Source organism: Cherax quadricarinatus, chromosome 25 (genome assembly GCF_038502225.1).
Source record: "Cherax quadricarinatus isolate ZL_2023a chromosome 25, ASM3850222v1, whole genome shotgun sequence".
In the NCBI taxonomy this organism is placed as follows: domain Eukaryota; kingdom Metazoa; phylum Arthropoda; class Malacostraca; order Decapoda; family Parastacidae; genus Cherax; species Cherax quadricarinatus.
The window spans coordinates 17,495,595-17,522,221 of NC_091316.1; the positions used below are offsets into that span (position 1 = coordinate 17,495,595).

General features: G+C 46.0%; 1 protein-coding gene across 2 annotated transcripts in view; it reads right to left on the reverse strand.

Moving 5' to 3' along the window:
- Positions 1-26,627, reverse strand: part of LOC128690008 (uncharacterized) — a 748,983-nt gene that overhangs the window by 458,623 nt on the left and 263,733 nt on the right. The window lies entirely within an intron of this gene.

Sequence of the window (26,627 nt, forward strand, 5' to 3'; positions counted from 1 at the left end):
AGGTTACCTCTAGGTTATTCCGGGGATCAACGCCCCCGCGGCCCGGTCCATGACCAGGCCTCCCGGTGGATCAGGGCCTGATCAACCAGGCTGTTACTGCTGGCCGCACACAGTCCAACGTACGAGCCACAGCCCGGCTGATCCGGCACTGACTTTAGGTATCTGTCCAGCTCTCTCTTGAAGGCAGCCAGGGGTTTATTGGCAATTCCCCTAATGCTTGATGGGAGGCTGCTGAACAGTCTTGGGCCCCGGACACTTATGGTGTTTTCTCGTAGTGTACCAATGGCGCCCCTACTTTTAATTGGGGATATTTTGCATCGCCTGCGCAGTCTTTTACTTTCGTAGGGAGTGATTTCTGTGTGCAGATTTGGGACCATTCCTTCCAGGATTTTCCAAGTGTAGATTATGATATATCTCTCCCTCCTGCGTTGCTATGATAATATAATCAAGTGCTATGACACGGGCATGGATACTATGATAACGTGGCCATAGGTGTTATAACACTAATAACATAGTCACGATAATACGGGTACAATAACTACCCTTAAAGCATCGTGACTAACACGTACCGCTAATAACAGTGCCACAATAACACTGTTAGAGCCCATATGAAGGTGATTAGAAAGCCTACGCCAGTAAGACTGATGACTGACCCCCCCTAAGGTTTTTTCGATGATTGCTAATTGTTATATTATTAGAACCTAATCTGGCTATTACAGAAGCTCAAAGATAGTGCCATCACACAAGAAATGTGTGATTTTCCCTATGTCTGAACTGCTGAATGTGAATACGAGGTCCAGCCTTGCTGGTTCATCGTCTAGTCTTACTCTGGCCTAGAACGCAACGCTGGAACTAGGAAAGAGTCACTGGTTAGCTTGTCTGCGTTCTCAGCGGGCGGACGGAGGGCAAAGCCTTCAGCGCTCCCTGCCTTGAATGACCCATACGGGTTTAACGCTTACCACTAACTTTATTATTAGTGTATATGATGGACTTGGCTGAAAAGAATAACAGGTCAGAGATATGATAACACGGCTGTTGATGACAGTTTTCTGAAGTCGGCTTCTGATCCGGCAGGCTGTGGTGTGTACGATCGGATGCGTGCAGCTACCACCAACAGCTTCGTTGATCGAGCTATCATCCAAAAGGCCAGCTCTAACAAATCGAACACAAAGAGTAGTGGTCAACAGAGTTAAATCGGAGGCTGCCATAGTGAAGAGCTCTGTTCCACAAGGCACAGTACTCGCCCCCATCTTATTCCTTATCCTCATATCAGACATAAACAGAGATATACACCACAGCACCGTATCATCCTTTGCGGATGATACTAGGATCTGCATGAGGCTGTCATCTGCTGAGGACGCGGTTAACCTCCAAGAAGATATAAACAAAGTTTTCCAGTGGGCAACGGTAAACAATATGATGTTCAATGAGGACAAATTCCAACTACTCCGTTATGGAAAACTGGAGGAGATAATAACTAGAACAGAGTATACTACTGACTCCGGCCATACAATAGAGCGGAAAAATAATGTAAGGGACCTGGGAGTAGTAATGTCTGAGGATCTCACTTTCAAGGATCACAACAGTGCCAGGATCGCACGTGCAAAGAAAATGATAGGATGGATAATGAGAACTTTCAAAACGAGAGATGCCAAGCCCATGATGATCCTTTTCAAATCACTTGTTCTCTCTAGGCTGGAATACTGCTGTACATTAACATCTCCATACAAAGCAGGTGAAATCGCAGATCTAGAGAGTGTACAGAGATCCTTTACTGCACGTATAAGTTCTGTCAAGCACCTTAACTACTGGGAACGCTTGGAAGCACTTGACTTGTACTCGTTGGAACGCAGGAGGGAGAGATATATCATAATCTACACTTGGAAAATCTTGGAAGGAATGGTCCCAAATCTGCACACAGAAATCACTCCCTACGAAAGTAAAAGACTGGGCAGGCGATGCAAAATGCCCCCAATAAAAAGTAGGGGCGCCATTGGTACACTAAGGGAAAACACCATAAGTGTCCGGGGCCCAAGACTGTTCAACAGCCTCCCATCAAGCATTAGGGGAATTACCAATAAACCCCTGGCTGCCTTCAAGAGAGAGCTGGACAGATACCTAAAGTCGGTGCCGGATCAGCCGGGCTGTGGCTCGTACGTCGGACTGCGTGCGGCCAGCAGTAACAGCCTAGTTGATCAGGCCCTGATCCATCGGGAGGCCTGGTCGTGGACCGGGCGGCGGGGGCGTTGATCCCCGGAATAACCTCCAGGTAACCTCCAGGTAGGACCGAGCTGGAGGGCAGTGACTACATATAGGTTACAGATACATAATGACTAGAAAAAAATATTATTATTATTGTTATTATATATGGAGAACTACACCTACGAAATGGGAAGAGTAATTCCAATTGTTTGGATCACAAGCTCTTCACCGGCATGAACGCTCCCGCTTGAAGGAAAGATAATTGATGTGAGGGAAACTAAGATGGATAGAAAATTACTATTAAAATGGGTGGAAGGAAATGGCATTTCTTGTCAGACGTCTCTTCTGGTGGTGCTCAGAAAGTTCCCTCCTTGAGATGACAAACTTTCAACGTCTTCCCTCCCCAAAAGCACCTTCTTTAACCCCCACCCACCACCCCTCGTCCCCTCCTTTCCCTCCCACCCATGCCATTTCCCATCTTTATCCCCTCTTTTGTGCATGTTCATTCACTTTCACTCTTTTGTTTCCCACTCTTCCGGTTTTTCCCCTCTCCTTTCAGTGTCACTTTCCCCTTTATTTTTCCTATCATTTGTCTTTAACCTCCCCTTCACTCTTCCCTTTGCTTAACTCTTACCATTCACTCTTCCCTTTCTTCGTTCTCTCAATTCTTCCTGTTTCCTCCAATATTCCTCTTTCCTAAATTCTTCTTCTCTTCTTCATTCATCCCTCCCTTCTACCTCCCCCACTCTCCTCAACGTCTTCACCTGCTCCATTTATATTTTAAAATACTGTATAAAACAGTTTATAACCCTCGTTTGCATTGTTGAATAAACTAAAGAAAAGTAAACAAAGCGTAATAATGTGGGCTGGCACCTCAGACTCTGGGAGAGTGAGGAGCACACGTTACTAATAATAAACTGAAAGTTGACACTATCTTGAAGGGACTAATAATGTGGAATAACACTGACTGGAGCTGGTGCCCCACTGAGATGGTTACCGGAGATGGCAGAGGATGCCGAGTGAAAGGTGCTCCGGGGTTCCATTCAACATGTAAGCCAGTGGCTTCAGTAAGAGGTCATGGTTTCAACATTTTTAATGGCAGAGATACGGTGCGCAGACGCGTGTCCCACACGGTGGTCTGCCAGTTCAAGTACCGGTGCTCACCCAGTAATTAGTGCGTCACACTAACCTGGCCACTTCCAAATTTAAGGAGTCTTTCTACTAGTTAATTATATAACACATAAAACATGTTATATATTTAACTGGTAGATTCTCCTTAAATTAATACAATAAGTTCAAAAGTTGCAAATCAACATGTTATTTAGTATTAAATTTAACATCAAATATAATTTTTTAAGATTAAACGCGGAAACAGGATGGTGAGGGTACGTAATGGATGTTTCAGTGGGTCAACATTCTCAGACCAGGCTGTTCAACAGCCTCCCACCAGCAATAAGGGGCATTACGGGAAGACCTCTGGTTGTCTTCAAGAGGGAGCTGGACAGATTCCTAAAGACGGTGCCGGATCAGCCGGGCTGTGGTTCGTACGTTGGATTGCGTGCGGCCAGCAGTAACAGCCTCGTTGATCAGGCCCTGATCCACCGGGAGGCCTGGTCGTGGACCGGGCCGCGGGGGCGTTGATCCCCGGAATGCCCTCCAGGTAGACTAAAGGTAGGTAGGCCTCCTCCTGATGGATTACGCCTAATTCAACCAATCTGCTACTGCTGGCCGCCAGCAATCCAACGTACGAACCACAGCCCGGCTGATCCGACGCTGATTTGAGGAACTGGTCCAGTTCCCCCTTGAAGGTAGCCAGGGGTTTGTTGGTAATTTTCCTGATGTAAGAATGGAGGGGAGTATGTGATAGTATTAGGTCGTGAGGGGGAAAAAATAAAGGTTTGAGGTACACTAAGACAACTGTAGTGATTAATCTTGAACAATAAGAGACGTTCCTGACCAGCCAGGCTGTGGTTTGTACGCTGAACTGCGTGCGGCCAGCGGCAACACCGACCCCCCCCCACCCCCGAAAATTCTTTCATAATAGAAAAAACATTTTGATCGGCCGGAGCGTCAGATCTACGTCGAAATGTGAGTTGCAAGCACCAACAGTCTGACTGCTCAGGAATTCCTCAACCTTCTTACATTTCCTCTGCCCACAGCTCACTCTTACTTTAACATTCAGTATATTTTTTTAACTTCCCCCCCTCCCTCACAGTGCTCACTGCATCTTCTATCCTCAAAATCTCCTCCCCTCACTTGTCTCCCCTGTCATTTCCCCCGGCTTTCCTTTTTTTCCCCCTTTCCTTCAACTTTTCACTCTTTTCTCGCTTCCTTTTCCTCCCCTTCCTCTCACTTTTCCTCCCCTCCCTCTTACTTTTCCTCCCCTTCCTCTTACTTTTCCTCTTCTTCCTCACTTCTCCTCCCTTCCCCTCCCTACCCCCCCTCACTCAGTTCAGGAAGGCCCCAGCCAATAGGAGCTTAATTATCTATCCATTTACTTAGTCGGCTCTGAGAGCTCTACCAAAAATGGCGAGCGTGTGTGTCGTCCGAGTTGGAGAGATATGTGGGGCCAGCGGGCCGCCAACAGCAACAGCCTCACTGACCAGGCTGGCCTAAGACCAGGTTCCGAAAGAAGAAAAGCTCTCAAAACCCGTCAAGGATACATGAAAGGTATGAAGCCTATCTACTACATATTACCGTCACTTATGCCAACATTAATTTTCACACAATCAGGGAACACTGTATCAACGTCCGTGGCCACAAACTAATCAACATCTCACCAGAAGATATCACAAACATTATTGGGACAAGTGTAGAAGTCTTCAAGAGGAAACTGGACAAGTATCATTACCATGTGCCAGATCAATCAGGCTCTGATGGATATATGGGTCGGCGGACCACCAGCATCAACAGCCAGGTTAACCAGGCAAGCACCAGATGAGCCTGGCCTATAGTCGAGCTACCTCGACAATACAAGACAACTGATGACGTGTTGACGGCGACTCCCACTGGCACACTCTTGCGACCAATTCTTCTGTTCCTTTTTGTTGCATGTATCGGGAAGAGAATTACAGAGAGAGAGCCTGACTGATCAGGCCATCAACTTGAAACTGGGCGGTGAAAACGTGTAGTTGATTCCGGGAGTCCTGGCCCCCGCGGTCCAGTCCCAGACCAGGTCTTCTGCGCTTGTGTAACCACAAACAAGAATGTATTTCTAATAGGAAGGAGTTGGCTGTGCCGCCATGTGTGTGCGAGGACTGGGAGAGGGAGTGGGGTAGGGGGCGGCTCCACAATTTACCCCCTTTGAGGCAGGAAATTGAGGCTCCCCTTTTCTTTTTGGCGAGGTTTTGATTGTATTCTGGCGAGTTTACAAGCAATCTTGTTGAGTGGGTAGGGGAAGGGCCCCCCTCTCCACTCTCTTTTTTTCGTAGCAACAATGTTGCTATATAATACTTACATACTGGGAACAAAAGCTAGGTATGCTTCCCTGTTATATTGCATCACAATGTGAATTTGATACATAGTGGAAATCTATTAGTCTTATCTTTGATATACCTTTGATGAGTTCCGAGAGTACTCCCGGAGTTCGGCCATGGGCTAGGCTTGTCTGGTGCCTGCCTAGTCAACCAGGCTGTTGCTGCTAGTGGCTTGCTGAGCTAGGAGACTTCAACAGGGCAATAAAGACATAGGCATAAGGTTTCGTTCCTGACATAAGAAGTTATTATTACTTGGGAATTACTATCTCTCGGGATCCCTTGTGACTAGTGATGGGGGTTGGGGAATCCGTTGAGAGTGGCGTTGGGGGAGGATTATTAATTTTTTTTATTCGCCGGTACTCTCCCGGCCCGGGTCTTTTCCAAGTAGTGGTGACCCGGCCTTGGCTCCCTATCTGGGGAGTGTCTAGAGACTTAAGTCTCCCATGGGAGGAGGTACAAGCACCTCCTCATCTTTGGGACCAACTGTCCCCAGGCCTAGCCACATTCCCCGCCCTCGCGGGGCTCGTAGGGAGAAGCTAGGCCTCTGGTCTGCCATCTGCCCCGCCCTAAATGGGCTCGTGGGGATGGCAGTCTTATGAGCTGCAGATGGTAGCAAGCTCAGGCTTGGGGGAGGATCCCGCTTTGCTAGAGGCGGTGGGGACTAATTCTGCCCGTGGGTTGGTGGTGGGGGTAACTTTTTGCTGTGGGTTGGGAGGAGGTGTTCATGTGGGTGTGTGAGGTGGATCCTTGCGGTTGTGAGTACTTGTGATATACCTGAGGCCGGTTTCGAATTTTACTATTCTCGTAGTCAGGCTTGTCTGATGCTTGGCTGGTCATCAAGACTGTTGGTCTGGAGTCCAGCTGACCTACATATCTATCACAGCCTGGTTAATGCAACACTTGGCGGAGATGCTGGTCAAACATTCTCTCGAAGACTTCTACACTTATCGTCCCAGCAGTGTTTATATCCCGGAAGAATGATGAATAGTTGAAGTCACTTGTTTTCTCAAGACTGGAGTACTGCTGTACTGTAACGGCTCCGTTCAAGGCAGGTGAAACTGCAGACCTGGAGAATGCGCAAAGAACCTGGTCGCACAGATTCGGTTAAGCATCTAAATTACTGGGAACGTTTGAAGTCCCTCGATCTGTACTCCCTGGAACGTAAGCGAGAGAGGTACATTATAATTTTCACCTAGAAAATTCTTCTAAAAGGTTTGATCCCAGATCTGAACCCGGAAACCATTCCCCATAAAAGTAAGAGGATTGGCAGACGGTGAAAAAGACCCCCAAATGAAAGCCAGGGGTACAGACTGCACTAAAGAAAAACTCAATAAGTGTTAAAGGAGCATGTCCTCCCTTCATACATAAGGAGTATTATATCCTCCAGCATTGTTTTTCAGTGTCTTCTACTAAGGAAACTTCCATCCCCACTTTAGTATCATCCACATATAACACGAAGCTGTGGTGCGTGTTTTTATCTATATCTGATGTGAGAATGAGAAACAGCGAAGACTTAAGGACGCTGCCCTGGGGTATTGAGCTTCTTACATTGCTATGGCTATTGAGTTGTTTACTACCTCTTGTGTTCGATTTGCCAGAAAATTTAATATCCATTTGTGAGGGGGTAAGAAGTCGTGTGCGTGGTTGTGGGTGTGGAAGGAGGAAGGGGTTGTCCCTTGCTGTTTGAGGTGTAAACAGTATCCATGTTGTTCAAGCATGTTCAACTGCCTACAACTGAACAGCCTTTCTCTAAGTGGAAAGCTAATTCCCAAGCGTGCTGGCTGGAGCGCTTGTGTCCAAGTTGATGATGGCTTCAACCTTTGATGTCAACATTGACAGAGAGCATCACTACTGAGCTCAAGGACTGCCACTGCTGCAACAATCATATTTAAATTCAAGCTGCATCTGTCTCCACAGTGATGCTGCATCTGTCTCCACAGTGATGCTGCATCTGCCTCTACACTGTTGCTGCATGTCTCCACAATGACCCTGCATCTGTCTTTACAATACTGCTGCATCTTTCTCTCCACCTGCCTCTATACTGATGCTGCACTTTCCTCCACACTGATGATGTTTCCACCGATGCTATCTCCAGGTAGCATCAGCTTGATTAACCATGCGGTCCCTAGTAAAGTTTAGCCTCAGACCGGGCCGTCAGAAGAGACCTCTGCAAGCTGATCACAGGTATACGGTTATCACACCGGGTCTAGCAAGAAATGGTTAATAACGTCTCCTTTTAAGCGTGCCAGGATTAAATTCTCACAGTAACATATGGAAAACATCAGCGAACATTCGTGCCAATATAGAAATAAATGTAACTTCTATCCAGAACATACTGGTATCATCTGTATACAATATTGGAGGATAAATTAAATAAACGAGCTAAGATTTAGCCTCCATCCCACAATGCATAGCTATTTTACACGCAATATATCTATGAGATAGTAGCCGAGTATTCTCTGGGAAAAGAAAACGAAGCGACATGCCCAAATGAAACACGTTTAGCACAAATCTGAATCGTGTGATAAGTTGGCGGAAGAGGTGTCTTTCCCGTGACGAGGCACGTAGGGATCCGCCTCCAGTGACACACGACCAGCAATTGAGGGAGGACACAGAGGTGGTTCTGCCTTCAAGCTCAGTAACAGCCTGTGTTAACACGCCAATTTTATTCTTAAGCCCGGAAGCAGTAACGATACTTCTCAAGGCGACACACGATTTTCAATCTAACAAGAAGGTCTAACAGTAGCGATTTTTCCCCCAAGTTTTGCTGGAGCTGTTGATGTTGCTTGGTTTTAGCTCTTACGCCTGGGAAACATAAGAGAGGTTTTCCTTGGTCTCTGGGCGGCACAGATGCTTCGTAAGTAGGATATTGTCACAGGCTTTCGGCGGCGGCGGCGGCCGCATGAACCACCAGCCTTACGTAGAATTAGCAGCACGCTGGAATCTGGAATTAGCAAGAGGCTGGGAATTTACATGGGTGCAAATATTACAGAAGCTTCCGAGCTTATTGGAGGCGGTGGGTGAGAAAAATGAGATGCTTCCACACCAGTGGAAAGGTATGCGGCTGCAGCTTGCTGCTACCGAGCACTTATAATGCAGTATACAACACCATCGATACTGACAAATCCTTACACGTCCATGAGAGGCGTCTGCGTGACAAGTAAAGGTCTGCGTGATAGGGAGATGCGTCTGCGTGGTGGGTGGGCAGGGTAATGGAGTTTAAAGCCTATCGACTACACCAGGGTAATTAAGGCTGCAAGTCAACTTTTCACCAATAGACAAGAATGAATACTCTCAGCATGTATACACTGAGAGAACGACACCTCTCCATGCATACATTATCTCGCATTTGTGTGGTACAAGTAGTGGTACCGACGGCGGCGGTGGTGGTTGTTCCAGTATTAATAGATGTGAGACAAGCAGTAGTTTTGGTGGTGGTGATATACCTTTGATGAGTTCCGAGAGTTCTCCTATTCCCGGAGCCCGGCCATGGGCCAGGCTCGTCTGGTGTTAGCCTGGTCAACCAGGCTGTTGCTGCTGGTGGTCTTCTGCCCCCACATATCCATCACAGCCTGGTTGATCTGGCACCTGGTGAAGGTACTTGTCCAGTTTCTTCTTGAGGATTTCTACATTTGTTCCAGTATTGTTTCCAATATCTTCTGATAAGATGTTAAATAGTCTGGGGCTACGGCTGTTGATACAGTGTTCCCTTATTGTACCCATGGCGCCCTTGCTCTTTTTTCACTTGGTTTTCTTTGCATTTTATCCCATATCTTTTACTCCAATATGTTTTGGCAGTGGAGGTTGTGGCACACACACAATCGTTTTACCATGGTAGTTGTGGTACTAGTAGTAACAGCAGTGGTAGTTGTGGTATTAGCAGGAAAAGCAGTGATAGTTGGAGTACTACTAGTAACAGCAGTGGTAGTTGGGGTACTACTAGTAACAGCAGTGGTAATTGTGGTACTAGTAGTAACAGCAGTGGTAATTGTGGTACTAGTAACAGCAGTGGTAGTTGTGGTACTAGTAACAGCAGTGGTAGTTGTGGTACTAGTAGTAGCAGCAGTGGTAGTTGTGGTACTAGTAGTAACAGCAGTGGTAGTTGTGGTGCTTGTATTAACAGCAGTGGGTTGTGGTACTTGTAGTAACAGCAGTGGTAGTTGTGGTACTAGTAGTAACAGCAGTGGTAGTTGTGGTACTAGTAGCAGCAGTGGTAGTTGTGGTACTAGTAGTAACAGCAGTGGTAGTTGTGGTACTAGTAGTAACAGCAGTGGTAGTTGTGGTACTAGTAGTAACAGCAGTGGTAGTTGTGGTACTAGTAGTAACAGCAGTGGTAGTTGTGGTACTAGTAGTAACAGCAGTGGTAGTTGTGGTACTAGTAGTAACAGCAGTGGTAGTTGTGGTACTAGTAGTAACAGCAGTGGTAGTTGTGGTACTAGTAGTAACAGCAGTGGTAGTTGTGGTACTAGTAGTAACAGCAGTGGTAGTTGTGGTACTAGTAGTAACAGCAGTGGTAGTTGTGGTACTAGTAGTAACAGCAGTGGTAGTTGTGGTACTAGTAGTAACAGCAGTGGTAGTTGTGGTACTAGTAGTAACAGCAGTGGTAGTTGTGGTACTAGTAGTAACAGCAGTGGTAGTTGTGGTACTAGTAGCAGCAGTGGTAGTTGTGGTACTAGTAGTAACAGCAGTGGTAGTTGTGGTACTAGTAGTAACAGCAGTGGTAGTTGTGGTACTAGTAGTAACAGCAGTGGTAGTTGTGGTACTAGTAGTAACAGCAGTGGTAGTTGTGGTACTAGTAGTAACAGCAGTGGTAGTTGTGGTACTAGTAGTAACAGCAGTGGTAGTTGTGGTACTAGTAGTAACAGCAGTGATAGTTGTGGTACTAGTAGTAACAGCAGTGGTAGTTGTGGTACTAGTAGTAACAGCAGTGGTAGTTGTGGTACTAGTAGTAACAGCAGTGGTAGTTGTGGTACTAGTAGTAACAGCAGTGGTAGTTGTGGTACTAGTAGTAACAGCAGTGGTAGTTGTGGTACTAGTAGTAACAGCAGTGGTAGTTGTGGTCGAAGCCACAATAGTTTTGCTTGTCCACTCACCTGAGACGGGATCATTAATTACTATGAGGGGAAACACCTGCGTGGAGCGCAGCAGGTCGCCAGGTAACGCTAATAAAGCCAGGTAGCGAGCTGATGACGCTTACCTCGTTGCTATGGCAACATCTGTAACAGTAGCGCCAGGGAAACCTTCACTCAACTGCCGCTATCCCTGGCCAAGGGTTTCCTGAGTGACGCTACTGCTTGCATTAACCAGCGTAATGACTGACAGAAAGCACAAGGTAAAGCAAGTTGAATATGCTATCATTAATTACATTCTACCTATCGTGGCTTCCAGAGAAGGAGATTGGTCATCAGATCATACGAAGGATCCTGTGTGATGATCTGGTTAATCAGGCTGTTGGTGCTAGGGTAACAGCCCAGGAGGCTTAGCGTGCCGAACAGCAATAGACATCCCAACATCGGCAGCATCGATTTTTTCCATTTACTTACCCACTAGCCATCCTCAGCCCCCCCCCCCCCCCGGGTCATTCCCCCAGCCTCTCTGACCCCTACGCCACGGTAATTGCCAAAGGGGCGCCGCAACTGGGGGGTGCAGGGAAGAGGGGCAAGTGAAGTGGGGGAGGGGAGGTTGTTAGGCCTGCCACAGGAACTGGAGTTGCCGTAACCATAGCAACCACAGGTAAACAATCAGGGGATAATGGTGGCAGATAAGTTGGTCTTTGTGCAGGTGATGCTATCTAAAGCTGAGCCGCAGGCTGCTGTTGGAACCTCCAATGTTACACTCCTTCCTTCCTTCTCCCTCTTTCTGTCCACCTCATTCCACATCCATCCTTCCTTCCTTCCTTCCTTCTCTCTCTCTCTCTGCCTGCGCACTCCATCTCTCTGTCTCTCCTCACGGTCTGAGGTGCAACCAACTCCTTCCAGCTACTCCGTCAGGAACTAAATTGAACTATGTCTTCACTTGCCTCAACAACCTGATCATCCTCGACGTCTGTACTTCACCCGTGACTGTACTTTACCTGTTAGCTGTGACCCTGTACTTTACCTGTAATTGTGACCTTGTACTTTACTTGTGACCCCTGTGCTTTACCTGTGACCCTGTACTTTATTTCTAACCCTGTATTTTATCAGTAACCTTGTACTTTACTTGTAACCTGTGATCCTGTGCTTTACCTGTGACCCTGAACTCTACCTGGGACCTTGTGCTTTACCTGTGACTTGGTGCCTACTTCTACGATTGATATTAAACACCAGCAACTGGCAACGAGCGACTTTTATGGGTTCAATGCTTCCATAAACATAATTTGTATTCTCTAAACGTTAAGACGTTGATATCTATTTGTCTATCTAGTCACACGTCCACCTGTTACTCATCAAGTGTTTACTAATAATCGTTCCTGGTACCATAGCCTACCACCTCTAGTTGACCAGGCAAGTACCAGACAAGCCTGGCTCAAGGCCGGACTGCGAGAGTAAAAAAAAAAAAAAAAAAAAAGACCTTCAAAGTTATTTATTTGAAAGATCAGCCAGGCTATTGGTGATTGCAGCTCGCAATCCCACTCTGGCACAACAGCCTGACGTAAATTAAGTTCCCTCCTGAAGAGATTTAGGAATATGCGGAAAATTCTTATACAGGACCTCTGTATCCGCGGGGGATACGTTCCCAGGACCTGACGTGGATAGTAGCAAACCCTGTATGTACATATAAAGTCCTATACATACCTATTATAAAGTTTAAGTGATATATTATGCACAATAAGTGAGAATTATCACTTTTTCACTGATGGGAAGCATTTCACAGCTTCTCATAGGTTTTGAAGAACTTCCAGTTTTTATACTTTTGCGCCTTGGGGCCATTATTATGCAAAATTAAGAGGTATTTTGGGGCCACAGTAAACAGTGGATAACTGAAACCGTGGATACCGAATCAGTGGATATGGGGGTTCTACTGTATTTGAATGATGCTAAATAGCATTTTACCCTCTATGTTTATATAGTTTCTCTATAGAGAATTACCATAACCCTGTTTTTCAGTGGGGGTCATTTTGACCATTGGTACACTAAGGGAAAACACCATAAGTGTCCGGGGCCCAAGACTGTTCAACAGCCTCCCATCAAGCATTAGGGGAATTGCCAATAAACCCCTGGCTGCCTTCAAGAGAGAGCTGGACAGATACCTAAAGTTGGTGCCGGATCAGCCGGGCTGTGGCTCGTACGTTGGACTGCGTGCGGCCAGCAGTAACAGCCTAGTTGATCAGGCCCTGATCCGTCGGGAGGCCTGGTCGTGGACCGGGCCGCGGGGGCGTTGATCCCCGGAATAACCTCCAGGTAATCAAAGTAATTTGCTGTACTTTATACCTGAAAAGTTCTTAAATCTGCACACCGAAATTACTCCCTATGAAAGCAAGTGGCTCGTCAGACGGTGCAAAATACCTCCAATGAAAAGCTGGGGTCCAAAGAGTACACTAACTTCACTAAGAGATAATGTAGTAAGTGTAAAGGGACCAGGGCTCTTTTTAACACCTTCCTTTCGTACACAAGGGGAACTACCAAGAGACCCCTAACAACTTCATAAGCTCAAGTCAGTTCTTAATCAGCAGGGCTGTGGTGCCTACGCTGGACTGCGTGCGGCTAGCACCAACAGTCTCATAAGAGGCCTAGTAGTGTTGATCCTTGGAATCGCAAGTAGAAAACAGTTATGATGGGTTTTTCTCGCTTGCTCTGCATAATGTGAGGGATTTCATGCGGTCCTGTGAGGAGGAAGAAGATACAGGAAGCCCTGTAGGAGAGGGAGCAAGAGGCTGTACCGTAAGAGAGGGGGAAGGGGCTGTGAAAGGAAGGGGGAAGGTCCTGAAGGACAGAAATGTGGATAGACAGTGTTTCATGAAAGGGGGGGAGGGGAGGGGAGGGGAGGACACGTGTCACGGGGCGCTAAATGGCTCCCACAAAACACCAATTTCCCGACTTGGTGAAGGATAAAATTATATCAATACGCTGCCTGCCTCCTCTACTTCACCCCGGCTCACCCCTTCACTCCCTTCACCCAATCTCATCCCTTCACCGTGGCTCACCCCTTCACTCTACCTCACCCCGTCACCCCGGCTCACCCCTTCACTCTACCTCACCCCGTCACCCCGGCTCACCTCTTCACTCTACCTCACCCCTCACCCTGGCTCACCACCAGGTGGTGGCTGGAGGATCGTCATCGACGCCGGTCTGACGCAATACGCAAAACAATAAAACAAAGCAAGGCTACAAAGAACACATCGTAATAATTGAATAACATTAACGTTTCAAGACTTCTGGAGAGTCGCTCTACAATCATAAGACCACTGACCAACACACTTCAGTATTGAGTCTCCCTGGCAAGTATACCTTTGATATATCTCTGATGAGTTTCGAAAGTTCTACTCCCGGAGCCCGGTCATGGTCACCCCCTCCCTCCGGCGCCCCGGTCCCAGATCAGGCCTCTTGTTAAATGACCTGATCAATCAGGCTAGATATGATCTTCGAAACAGCTGCTCACCAACAGCCTGGTTGATCGACCAATCAGGAGGTACAGCCAGAGGCCGACATAAACCTTGGTAATTGATACCGACAGATTGGTTTTAAAAGACACGTGAGCAAACACTAGGAAAACGTTTCGGTCCAGGGACCTTGATCACTGCTAACCTGTGATCAAGGTCCCAGGACCGAAACTTGTTCTAATATGTCCTAGCGTTGGTCACGTGTCTCTTTATACCTACGGACCAGGCTATGGTCCAGAATATGGGCGCTTTGCAGGCAATACTTCAACCTGCCAGTGAGGCTCTGATTATCCAGGCTATGTGTGTGTGCAGTCCGCAAGTGTGGACAATTTAAGCGCAGCTGTGCTAACGACCACCCCGCTACACTGTGAAGTATTGAGCAGTCCAGCTCAGTGTCCAGTCTGTCAACACACTGGTCCATGGTCCTGCTTGCATACTTGACACTTACATGCCCGCCTCCCTTCCTACTGCCACTGCTTTCTTCCTGGCATTAATTCGCTCTTGGCACTGTCTCACTCCTGCAACTGTTTCGCTGCTCGGGTGCTGACACTTCCTCATTCATCGTGTGTTGCAAAGTGGTGAGAGCAATTTCCATCTTTAGGGATGCAACGTATCTTGCGTCTTGAGGGATGCGGCGCATCTTGCATCTTGAGGGATGTGACATCTTGCGTCTTGCGGGATGCGACTCATCTCGCGTCTTGGGGAGCGCGGCTCATCGTCGTCTTCCCACCACAGATAGATGTTAATGAATCAGGACAGATGAACAACGGCATTACCTGACCCCTCCATCCAGAGATGAGGGAGACAGGAATGTCTCGTGACCACAAGTGGCTCATTCCATTCACTCTAGATGAGGAGAAACTAGAAGAAGCAACACAGGAAGCAGCAGGTCTGGAAGAGGCAGAACTCGAAACAGCACTGCTGGAAGAGGCAGTGGTGAAAGCAACAATGCCGGAAGATGCAGGTTTGTCAGATACAGAGCTGGGAGAGCTTGTTAGAAGCAGCAGAGTTGGATTAAAATTGTCTGGAAGAGAACGAAGGGGAGGAGGAAGCAGCTTAGCTTGAAGTCCGCTGAACTAAGAACAAGAAGAGGGAGGCCTCACATGGGCTATGTTTACAGAGGTAGGAATGTCCTAAAACTGTAAAAAGAGTACTAGAATGAGCAGAACTAGAATATGTTAAGCTAAAGTAGATTTTTTCTGGTTAACAGCAGAGAGGATAGGGGTAGATGAGGCTGTAGTTGAGGGGCGCGGGTGAGGCGGGGCGAGGCGGGGCGGAGGCAGACTGGGTTACCATCACTTTATCACTGGCCACGATGGCTAATTATTGCAAACGCGGGCGGATGATGGCGACCTGCCGGCTAATTACGTCTGGAGATGCTGCCTTATTGCTCCGCCTGGATAATCACCAGACCAGGCCTCTAATTACCCTAAAATGATGGTAAATTATTCCTCACAATTGATAATTATTCTAGAAGGGCAGGAATTATTTATCAAGGATGGGGACGAGGCCCAACAAAGGCGGCTAGTACCATCCTGACCTTGCCTGTCCCTCTTGTCCTCAACCCACACTAACTCCACTCCCAAACACACCTTTTCAACCCCTCCCTTGCTCGAGTACTAGACCCCCCCCCACCAAGATGTTCCTATTACCTTACCTTCCTCACCCCACTATACCATCAAACACGGGTTCTTTACTGAGCCCCCCCATACCTGGCTTTATCCCTGCAGGTGCTCTCAGGAGCCATCATCATCAACCATCTCAGGACTTGTGCCTCCTTCAATGTTGGAGTGTCAAAAGTGCTTTTCCGCTCACCATAAGTACGTCTCAACTGTTTCTAATGAGCCAGGTTGTGATCAAGTCAGGTCGAGGGGGGTAACGACCCCCCAGAATCATCACCAAGCAATAGGGAAATCTCTTTCAACTCCTAAACTAGATTCTTCAGACTAGACATAGCCATTTCCTTAACTATTGACAAAGGTTGAATAGCATTTTTTTTTGTCTTCCCTCCTACCGTCACCCTGACACCAACAGATGCAAGTAACAGTTACTCCAGCTATGCTGGAGCTCAACTGGCTGATGAACCCTTGCTAGAATAGCTGACTGTGCCATCACTGCAATACAGATGCAACGTCCCAGCAGTTTGGAAAACTTTCAAACCGAGCCCCAAATATCCTTTTTGTTTGATTTAAGCTGAAGACACCTAAAATAAAAGAGTGCAACAAATATTGTGATAGAGAATTTCAGGACCCAGTTTGAACAATCTCACACAAATGATCTATTAAGTCTCTGTATGACACTTGTAAAGCTCTATGTTTATTAAGAATTCCAAAATTCCCTTATCACGCACCTTAACATTATGGAGAGGAAGCCTATATACGGGAGACATCATACAGTAGGTAATAACGGATACAGTCTCACATCATAAAGATGGCAGCAAGGAACTAGCAAAGAACTATAGACACTTGTGCAACACCTGGGAATGTTTTCTGTGGAAACGCTTCGCCAGCCAGTGACTTCATCAATCCAAGACAGAGGATGTGGAAAAAAAAAAACCAGTTATGTACAGAGCAGGACATTTATTAGAGGAAACGTTTAGCCACTAGTGTCTTCGTCGGTCTTAGTGGTGAAGTTTCCTCTAATAAATGTCCTGATCTGTACATGTCTTTTTTCACATCTTGTCGGTAACACCATACCATTTGTCAAGACAGAGGAGAAATGGTACAAGATGAGAAGGTAATCCGTCCATCAATCTTGATTAAAAATTTGATGTGTCCTGTAGCTCGACTGCCAGCGCACTCAGCTCACACACTGAGGTCCTAATTTCCCTGAAATGCTCTGCATTTCAGGGAACTTTCTATATAGTAGTGTGTCACTGATCTCAGCTAGGGACTTTTTATATAGCAGTATGCTGTTGATTTCAGCTAGGCTTGTATACATTGTATATGTAGAAATAATAATAATAATAATAATAATAATAATAATAATAATAATAATAATTATTATTATTATTATTATTATTATTATTATTATTATTATTATTATTATAGCACTGAACACATCATCTCCAGGCTGAGGGACTGGTTACCTTAAACTGGCACAACACTTCCTTTTCAGGAGGAGTTTACGGCATTTCTTTTGTACCTTGGAATTCGTATTGCTCCCTTCAGTTTTCCACACCATCACCATAACACCTGGAGTATACCTGCGACAGATTCGAGAGTTCTGCATTCGGAAATCAGATTTACTCATAAAAGTCAGGCCAACATGGCTGTTGCTGTCTACAAACTTCGATTGTCTGTTGGTTACTGTTGGTGTCTGTTTACTGTTCAACAGGCTTCTGTTGAGACCCGGGCAAAGTTGCAGTTTGAGAAAGGTCCTGGAGAACGAAACGTTGCCACAATAAAATGTCGCACTAGTTGCATCTGTGTCCACTTACCTGACATCTTGTCGGTAATTCTAGCATTATTAGTAAAGTAGGTTCAGTAGTCGAAACCTTGATGCTGGTTAAGGGATCTTGAACTAAGGAACCGAATCGGCCCTCCTCCTCCCCTTTCTCGGATTAAACCTGATAACCTCCCATTCCCCACTAGGCTGTATGACCCTCCCCTACGTGTTTATCGCTTCCCCATGACTACAAAAAAAAAACAGCCACTGAGAAAGGATGAGAGTGGAGAACTAACCTACCTAACCAGACTAGAACTCTAATTTACAAACAGACGCAGCGTTTAAAGAAGGGATCGGTGAACTGGGGTAAATTACCCCAAATGGGGTAAAAATGAGAATCTCGGGGGTAATGAAGGTTCAATAAACATGTATATAAAATTGCACAAAAAAAATTAATAAACGAGTCAAATTAAGAAAGTTATATTTTTTCAAACACACAGAAATCACTCCCTACGAAAGTAAAAGACTGGGCAGGCGATGCAAAATGCCGCCAATAAAAAGTAGGGGCGCCATTGGTACACTAAGAGAAAACACCATAAGTGTCCGGGGCCCAAAACTGTTCAACAGCCTCCCATCAAGCATTAGGGGAATTGCCAATAAACCCCTGGCTGCCTTCAAGAGAGAGCTGGACAGATACCTAAAGTCAGTGCCGGATCAGCCGGGCTGTGGCTCGTACGTCGGACTGCGTGCGGCCAGCAGTAACAGCCTAGTTGATCAGGCCCTGATCCATCGGGAGGCCTGGTCGTGGACCGGGCCGCGGGGGCGTTGATCCCCGGAATAACCTCCAGGTAATTTGTAGTTTCTTAATAAAATTAAAAATCTAATTTGTAGGGACCATTCCTTAAGTTGTCAATGATGTAAAACGGATAAGGACTGCAGCGGCTGGCAACACCGTGAGTGTCAGCTGTGGCTCAGGAGCCGGCACGACAACCGCACGTCCCATTGTTGACACCATCACCTAACTTTTGGCCTGGTGTCCTATCTCGCTATCAATAATTGTCTCTGCTTGATGTCAACCAAAGTTCCTTGTTTATGTAAGCAGATTTAAGACTTTCGATGGCCAAAGTAAGGTATTGTTTTGTGATTTGTCACAGCAATCAGGAGTGTACAATGTGATATTGTACACGAGGAAGCAATAAAAATACTGCTGCCATTTGCAACTACCTATCTTAGCAAACAAGGATTTTCTACTCTCATTAACTTGAAATCGGTTGAACGCCGAAGACAGTACCAAGTTGATCTGACATCAAAACGTCCTAATTTTGATGTATCAGAAATGAAACATCATAGCTATAAAACCTGAAGTTTAAATGTTTTCAATGAAATTATTTAGTTCCTTAATGAGATTTTTTTATTAAATTTGTGTTACTATTTTTTTTTTCAAACAGTTTATTTTTCATTTTATTATTTTATTAATTTTGTGTTTTATTTTTAAAGTTGTTTTATCGCATATAATACATACTTTTCAGTCTAAATGACTATTCTCCATACAAATGGATTCAATAAACTATTTTCAATTTGAATGCTCCTGGTGTTTTTCCGGATTCTGTGGACTTTCAAGTCTAGTGGGTAATTTCACTGTACACAAATTTGTTTTGGGGTAATACCCAAAAAAATGTTCGCCGACCCCTGGGGTTTAAAGCTTCGTATCTAAAATATAAATAAAAATAAAGTGAAAAAGAATAAGGAGTCCCAACCTTGGATACTTAATAACACTAATAATAAAGAGAGGGAGTGAACGATAAAACGCACATGTGGAAAATTGCAATGTAGAGACGATCAGGGGGCACGCTTGCCCCTTCCCCCCACATGTCCCTCCCTTTCCCCTCACATGTCCCTTCCCCCTCACTAGTGATCTCCTCTGTACCCCTCTTAACAAAGGAAGGGGAAAGAAATATAAATGAGAGGGTGTTGGGAAGGGGGAAAAATAGCAATAATACGAGGAAAATGTGAGAGATGAAGTGACAGGAACAGCCAAAGAGAAAGAAAGAATTTGTTTTAGTTCGTGAAAAAGGGCTAACCCCATTGGGGTTACACAGCGTCACAACTTTCGCAAAGTGGCCAACTCTGTTCGTTATTTCAAGCCAAGACAATGTTGTCTTCCTCGTCTATGGACTGTTCCTGATCATCCAAGCTACGCTGAACTCGGTGCTGCTAGCATCAACAGTCTGACTGATCAGGCCATCACCCAGAAGTCCTGATCTGCAACTGATGTCCCTCTCCCCCGGATACACAGATCATTTACGGCTCGCATTGAGCCAATAAAGCATTTAAGTTACAGAGTATACCCTAAAGTCCTAAATACGTACTCACTGGTGCGGAGGAGAGATACAAGATAATATATACCTGGAAAGTACTTGAGAGTCTTGTCTCAAATCTGCACACTGATATAACATACTGGAGTGAGAGACGTGGGAGGAAGAAAAAAAATAAACCCAGTGAAAAACAAAGTCGCCGTGGGTACAATAAGAGAACACTGTATCAACATCCGCGACCCCAGACTGTTCAACACTTTACCCACAAAATATCAGAAACACTGCCGGAATAAGTGTACAAGTTTTCAAGAGGAAACTGGACATGTACCTCCGCCAAATGCCGGATTAACCAGGCTGTGATGGATATGTGGGCCAGAGGGTGACCGGCAAAACAGCCTGGTTGATCAGGGAAGCACCAAACAAGCCTGGCGATGGGGCCGGGCAGCGAAATTAGGAAAAGTCTCGAAAGCCTTCAAAGGTACCAGATACATTATGTGACAAGTCAAATAATACAAAATTGACAACAGAGACACTGGAAGACCAGAACAGCCAGATAATATTTATAAAAGGAATCAGGAAACAGACAGGTAATATTAGATACAGAACAAGTAATAAAATATTTCAAAACAGGCAGGTAAGAGAGAAGCAGGTAATAATGCATTTATAAAGATAGGGAAGATAAGAGATAGTCAGGAAATAATATATTTACAAAGATACAGACGAATAAGATTATCAGAAAGTGAAATATTTTTAATATATATGTAAAACATTTCAAACAATGATAATATTAATGATAATAAAAGGTCACAAAATGGTAAGGAGAACAACGAGACAAGTAAAAAGAGTGACATACACAAGAGTGAAACATAAGTAAACGAGAGTGAAATACACGAGTGAAACACGTAAACAAGTGAAGAGTGAAACACAAGTAAGAATGATAACAGTGAAACACACGTAAACAAGACAGGAGTGAAACACAAGCATAAGAGTGTAACATGCGTAAATAAGAAGAAACACACGTAAACAGAGTGAAATACTAGTAAACAAGAGTGAAGCACAAGTAAAGAAACACGAGCAAATAAGAGAAGAGTGAAACAAACATGAGAAGAGCGAAAAACACGTAAACGAGAAGAGTGAAACAAATACAAGCCAGAGAAATGAAAAACAGGCGTCAGTTATCAATAACTACAAGGTGAAGCCTGGATAAAATTTACATACCAACCCTTTTGGCGCTCACGCTTCAACACCCAAACCAAAAACAAAAGCACCTGTGAATATAACCACGAGAGTAGTGTAAACAACCTCTCCTGCCAGGCAAGGTGCGTGAATGGCTGTGTACTCACTTATACGTGGCAGCAGGGGGTTGAGTCACGGCTCCTGTGTGTGTGTGTGTGTGTGTGTGTGTGTGTGTGTGTGTGTGTGTGTGTGTGTGTGTGTGTGTGTGTGTGTGTGTGTGTGTGTGTGTGTGTGTGTGTGAGAGATAAGGCACACTGCCACTCCTCGTTACCTGGCCCCCGTTGGTGATGAATTTAATTAAGTGCGTAATTAATAATGTTTACGCTGTCTACGCCATAGCGTGCGCCCAAACACGCAAAGGAAGACAGCAACCTATGCACCCTGGAACATAGAAAAAAAGCAGGAACCTGGGCATCCATGGACTTAGGAAACCATTAACCTAGGTTCTCTGAATCCTAGGAAGGCGAGAATCTAAGAACTCAGATGTGATGTTCCTCTAAACCCACCATCCACTAGAAATGAAATATGAGATTTAACTTTCATAATTTGTAACTCAATATGCGTATCAACCATTATCTGCCTGGCTAATGAAGCCAAGATTCAGCTTTTTTAAGCGTTGAACTTATCACCTAACCTATTAAGACATGCTGATCAGAGTGTCTGTCTTATCTCCTCCATTTATAAGTATAACTATCCATTAAATCAAATTTTATTGGTGAGGAAGGGGAAGATAGGAAGAGAGTGGTCTGAGAGTTGGGGAGAACTGGGAAGAAGCTCTAATGGATTGCAACTTTGGCAAGAGACTGGGAGAGCATTCTGTGAATACCGTGGAGTCCTCGCATACCTCTGGGCTCCCTTTGTCCCAGTAATACTGACACAGGGTGAAGACAGTAAGAATAATCCGAAGAGTTAAAGAGATAAGCATGGGGAGGAAAAAAGTTTAGGCGTGGACTCCAAGAAAGCAACTGAGTATCTTATCGACCTTAGCCTTGTAAAGAACACTTCTGATGATACTGCATAGTTCCTGTAGAAAAAAAGGACTACCTTGGGCAACATAATGACTTCTAAAGACTGACTCATTACTATACAAGAGTATTTCAAAATGTTTTTCTAGCTTTCCTCTCCTTGATACCCAATTTTTCCTTGTTTATTGTATCTTACCATGTTTTTAAATATGACTGTTGGAAAGAGAAAGGTCATTCATTCAGAGATCTGTCTATAGTGAGCCAGTGCAGTGATTAATTCATGGTTCGAATGAGGGTAATTACCTAGGTCTATTATAATAGTTATAATTAAGGTAAATCACCGCGGATTTGGCGATTTCTTAAGTATCAGACTGACACGGAAACCTAGGCACTCAGGAAGTTAGGTACCAAAGAAGCCTTGAATCTAGACAGTCACGTGGCTAGAAAGAACCTAGAAAATCAGAGACCTAGATGTCTAGTCAGGAACTTATAAAGTCTAGAAACTCAAGAACCTAGGAAGTCAGACACACCATGTCCGTGTACACAATAACGCCAATGGAGGAGCATGTAGATAGGGGAAGCGAGCTGAGAGGAAATAGAGGGAGGGAAGAGGGGATAGGGGAAGTGACGATAGAGGACAGGAAGGAGATGGGGGGGGAGGAGATAAGGGAGTGAGTGTAAGGGGAGAAATGTTAGGGCAAGAGGAGTAAGAGAAGGGGAGATAGGAAATCAGCGTAGGGAGAGGGGACTGAGGACGACGGAGAGAACTGGAGGATAGCGAGAAAGGGAGGGAAGGATGAAGAGAAGGAGAGGGGAGGGGAAGGAGGGAAGGGAAGGGAAGGGAAAGCAGTCATCCCACCAACAAAACATTTTCCCCAGGCTTCGGGAGCCCACACCACCTCGTATATATATATTGGTGAAGCCTCCATCGCTACAGATTCCATAAAGCAATTTGCCTCGCCAATAACAAACACGTGCATCCCTCTAAAAATAACTGCTGCTATATTATTTACACCTGTCGCCTTACACACTTATACTCTCACACAGGCTGCCTGTGAAGTGTCACTGGGTTTATTCCCCGCCTTCTCCCATATCTTTCACTGCAGTAAGTTGTTAAGAGCAGTGTGCAGGTCCCTCAAGTATCTTCCATGCATATAGTTTCAGGTTTGTCTTGTCTTACATTTGTACTCTAAGAAATAAACTATCAGTGGAGAACTCTTATACGTAAACTCTCTGTTTATGGTACATTCATCTCTCAAGAAACAAAAACTGCCTGAAATTTGTGATGTGTGCTAGTACACTATAACTAATGTGGGGTAACTCTACATGACTTGCATGCACTCTTTAGTTGTGAGTGTAATTCATGATTGAAAGCTAGCATAATTATAGCCATGGTATGAAGTGGTATTCAAGACGTTAGTCATTCAATCTGTGATACCAGCACCACCACCATCAGCAATACTGCCTTTACAAGCACCATCATTACTTGCAGTATGACCACCAACGACACTACCTGTACCGCCATCACCAGCATCATATGGATAAGAATCACCATCACCTGTAGTACCACCGCCATCAACATCACTACCTGTACAAGCAATATCATCACCTGTACAATCAACATCACAATCTGTACAAGAACCACCATCACCTGTAGCATCAACAGCACTACCTGCACAAACACCACCATAACCTGCATCAGCATGACTCCAACAGCATTCATCTAGTCGTGATCTACCTTACCTGCGGTTCAGGTAGCTGGCACAAGCAGAGAGAAAACACAGGGGCGGGAGGACGACCCATCACTACACCGCTAACTTAATCATTTGCAGCAAAATTTGCTTTAGGAAGAAAATTGGTGACTGGAGGTGGTGGTTGTGAAGGTGGTGATGGCAGATTTATTATTAGGGAGGAGTTGTTGGCAGGCCAGAATGGAGTGTTGCTGTAGTCGGTGTATATACACCGGGTATGAATGATTTGAATGTACAGAAGTAGTAGTAGTTAGTAATAATGGTTACTAGTTGTCAAAGGGACTAATAGATATAGTCTGTGGTGGTGTTTATGTGAGGGAGGGAGGGAGGGAGGGGGAGAGGGAGGGGGAGGGGGAGAGAAAGAGTGTGTTACGTTACCTGTGTTTCCTTTTACTACAGAAATGCTGGAGGCTACACTGCACAGGAGAAATACTTCCCTCACCGTTAAAAAAGAGATATCGCAATATACACCACTAAATCCTCCCACACTCCCCACCTACAACTTTCATACCCACTCATCCTCAACCCACCCACCTATTCCTAACTTCCTTAACGTTTTCTCTCTCTCTCCTCTACCGCCACCATATACCCTCTCTCACGCACGTCACTCGAACAGAGCATCTGAACCTAGCAACACAGCCTGAACTGCCTCCTCTGTATTCTCGCTTCCTCTCCGATCCAGCTGAACTGTCAGATTTTGATGGGCTATACCAGGCCCTCCCTGGGCCTCGCTAAGGGCTCTACCTGGGCCTCGCTAAGGGGTCTACCTGGGCCTCGCTAAGGGCTCTACTGGGGCCTCGCTAAGGGCTCTACTGGGGCCTCGCTAAGGGCTCTACCGGGGCCTCGCTAAGGGCTCTACCTGGGCCTCGCTAAAGGCCCTACCTGGGCCTCGCTAAAGGCTCTACCTGGGCCTCGCTAAGGGCTCTACCTGGGCCTCGCTAAGGGCTCTACCTGGGCCTCGCTAAGGGCTCTACCTGGGCCTCGCTAAGGGCTCTACCTGGGCCTCGCTAAGGGCTCTACCTGGGCCTCGCTAAGGGCTCTACTGGGCCTCGCTAAGGGCTCTACCTGGGCCTCGCTAAGGGCTCTACCTGGGCCTCGCTAAGGGCTCTACCTGGGCCTCGGTAAGGGCTCTACTGGGGCCTCGCTAAGGGCTCTACCTGGGCCTCGCTAAGGGCTCTACCGGGGCTTCGCTAAGGGCTCTACCTGGGCCTCGGTAAGGGCTCTACTGGGGCCTCGGTAAGGGCTCTACTGGGGCCTCGCTAAGGGCTCTACCGGGGCTTCGCTAAGGGCTCTACCGGGGCCTCGCTAAGGGCTCTACCTGGGCCTCGCTAAAGGCCCTACCTAGGCCTCGCTAAAGGCTCTACCTGGGCCTCGCTAAGAGCTCTACCTGAGCCTCGCTAAGGGCTCTACCTGGACCTCGCTAAAGGCTCTACCTGGGCCTCGCTAGGGGCTCTACTTGGGTCTCACTAAGGGCTCTACAGCGGCGTCAATACTGGGTCCTACTGCGGCTTCCTTGCTGGGTCTTGAGGTGAAAGATGAATCGTCTTGGACGGTCCTAAACAGTCAATCATCATCCTCAATCATCAATCATCATCCTCAACCATCAATCATCATCCTCAACCATCAGTCAATCATCATCCTCAGCTGTCAATCAACCATAATTCAGAGGCTTTAGATGGCTTGGTTCCGTCGCATCTCCAATTTTGGACAGGATAGATATAATTCATGTTGAGTGCACGCCTCTTCCCTCTTTCCTTCCTTTCTCCCTTCTTATTTGCTCTCTATCTGCTTTAATACTACCAAAGCAACATTACCAGTGCCACCCAGGGTATCACATCAGTAAGACACCACGCCTGACATATAGGTGAAGCATCTACAGCAGTAGCAGCAGCAGCAACAGCAGTAGCAGCAGCAGCAGCAGCAGCAGCAGCAGCAGCAGCAGCAGCAGCAGCAGCAGCAGCAGTAGCAGCAGCAGCAGCAGCAGCAACAGCAGCAGCAGCAGCAGCAGCAGCAGCAGCAGCAGCAGCAACAGCAGCAGCAGCAGCAGCAGCAGCAACAGCAGCAGCAGCAGCAGCAGCAGCAGCAGCAGCAGCAGCAGCAGCAGCAGCAGCAATGACATCAGTAAATGCAGCAACAAAAAAAAAAAAAAAAAAAAAAAAAGGTACCATTGTAAAAATTTACATTATTATATTTATTATTATTACTAATGAAAGGTACTGATCGCCTTCCTTTCCCCTAGGCGTTGTATTACCCTTGCGGATTTCGCGCTCCCATTATTATCATTATTACTGATGTGTATGATTGGCAGGAACTGTACCTGGAGTTTACCTGGAGAGAGTTTAGGGGGTCAACGCCCCCGCGGCCCGGTCTGTGACCAGGCCTCCTGTAAGTCGAAACGATGAAAAATAAACCCAATGAAAATCAGGGACGCATTGAGTACAATAAGAATTTAATAAGTGTAGGGGAACCAAGACTCTTCAACATTTCCCCTTCATATTTTTGATGAGTTTCGAGTTTCTCTACCCCCGGAGCCCTGCCTTGGGCCGTTGCTTGCCTGGCCAACCAGGCTGTTGCTGTTGGCGACCAGCTGGCCCACATATCCATCACAGCCTGGATGATCTGGCACTGGAGAAGATACTTATCCAGTTTCCTCTTAAAGTCTTCTATAATTCTCACAGCAGTGTTTCTGATGTTGAATAGTCTAGGGTCTGAGA